This window comes from Lactuca serriola, chromosome 3 (assembly GCF_051521515.1).
Source record: "Lactuca serriola cultivar US96UC23 chromosome 3, Lser_US96UC23_V15, whole genome shotgun sequence".
Taxonomy (NCBI): Eukaryota; Viridiplantae; Streptophyta; class Magnoliopsida; order Asterales; family Asteraceae; genus Lactuca; species Lactuca serriola.
Genome location: NC_136410.1, coordinates 78,491,951 through 78,493,621, shown reverse-complemented (window position 1 = coordinate 78,493,621; position 1,671 = coordinate 78,491,951). Strand labels below are relative to the sequence as shown.

At 32.3% G+C, this 1,671-nt stretch overlaps 1 pseudogene; it reads left to right on the top strand.

The window, feature by feature from the left end:
• The first annotated feature begins 332 nt into the window (after positions 1-332).
• On the top strand, positions 333-1,343 carry LOC145095425 (PR5-like receptor kinase pseudogene; annotated as a pseudogene).
• Positions 1,344-1,671: the final 328 nt, after the last annotated feature.

Sequence of the window (1,671 nt, the reverse complement as noted above, 5' to 3'; positions counted from 1 at the left end):
AACTTTATGTTATAGCTTTGAGACAAACATTTGATATATTTTTGGATGGATATCTTAAATCCAACGATAAGTGTAAGATAAACAAAAATATTTAATAATTCTTATAGATTTAATTAATTATTTTGTAGATAATACTTACGATATATATCACTTTATCATTTATCAACATATATTTGTAGGCAAACACAACTTTTGTTTACTCAACTTATTTTCTTAATTTTTATATGTAATATTGTAAGGTTAATTCAATCATTGTTTGGTGCAGCTCTTTGTGTATGATTTGTGATGACAATGTCGGTTGTGATAGTCTTATGTTTAATGTGGAAACTTAAATGGGGAATAAAGGGGAAAAAAATCATGTTAATGTGGAAATTTTTCTAGAAAATCATGAATTACTTGCAAAAAGGTATTCTTATTTGCAAGTAAAAAAGATGACAAACTCATTTGAAGTCAAATTGGGACAATGTGGTTTTGGTTTGGTGTATAAAGGAGTGCTAAGTAATGGAAGCCTAGTGGCTGTGAAGATCTTACACGAACTGAAAGGTAATGGTGAGGATTTCCTAAATGAAGTTGCAAGTGTTGGCAGGACTTCCCACGTAAATATCGTAAGTCTCGTGGGATTCTGCTTTGAGGACCAACAAAGTGCATTAATTTATGTGTTCATGCCTAATGGATCACTTGACAAGTTCATATATGACCAAACATTTTTGAGTAATAGCCAACTTGGTTGGGAAAAGTTGCATGAGATTGCAATTGGGATTGCACGAGACTTAGAATACTTGCATAGTGGTTGTAACACACATATCTTGCATTTTGACATTAAGCCTCATAATATTCTTTTGGATCAATATTTTTCTCCTAAGACATCTGACTTTGGCCTTGCCAAAGTATCTCCTGAGAAAAGAAGCATAATATCTATGTCCCATATGAGAGGAACACCAGGGTATATTGCTCCTGAACTATATTCTAGGAGTTTCGGACAAGTATCCCACAAATCAGATGTTTATAGTTATGAGATGATGATTTTGGAGATGGTTGGAGGGAGGAAAAACTTTGAGGATGAAGTCGATCATACAAGTGAAATATACTTTCCTCACTGGATATACAAAAATGTTAAATTAGATGAAGAACTTGAATTATATAAGAGTACAAGTGAAGAAGAAAATGAGATCGGACGAAAAATGATCATCGTGGACTTGTGGTGCATACAAACAAATCCATTGAGTCGCCCAACAATCACGATGGCATTGGAAATGTTAGAAGGGGACTTAGCATCATTAGAAATCCCTCCAAAACCGTATTTATCTTCTCCATTAAGGTCGATAATTTCCTCATGTACATAATAGTTGCATACTTGTTTTTCATTGAATGTGATATCGAATATCTTTGTCGTGGAAGTTTTTATCACGTTATACCCTAAATTTGTATTCAGTGAATTTTGGTACTCATAATACAAGTCAATACCTAAACATAATGGAAATTTGAAACATCCCAAAAATACGGTCTAAAAATTTCATTTTTAAACCATTAATAAAAACCGTAAGTATCATTCATCATATAAAAGTCATAACATATGTATCTCAAAATATCATAACATCTGTCAATATATCAAAATTATATGCCAAAACATCATAGTGAATCCTCCCATGCTAAAAGTTATGGTGTGTGCAA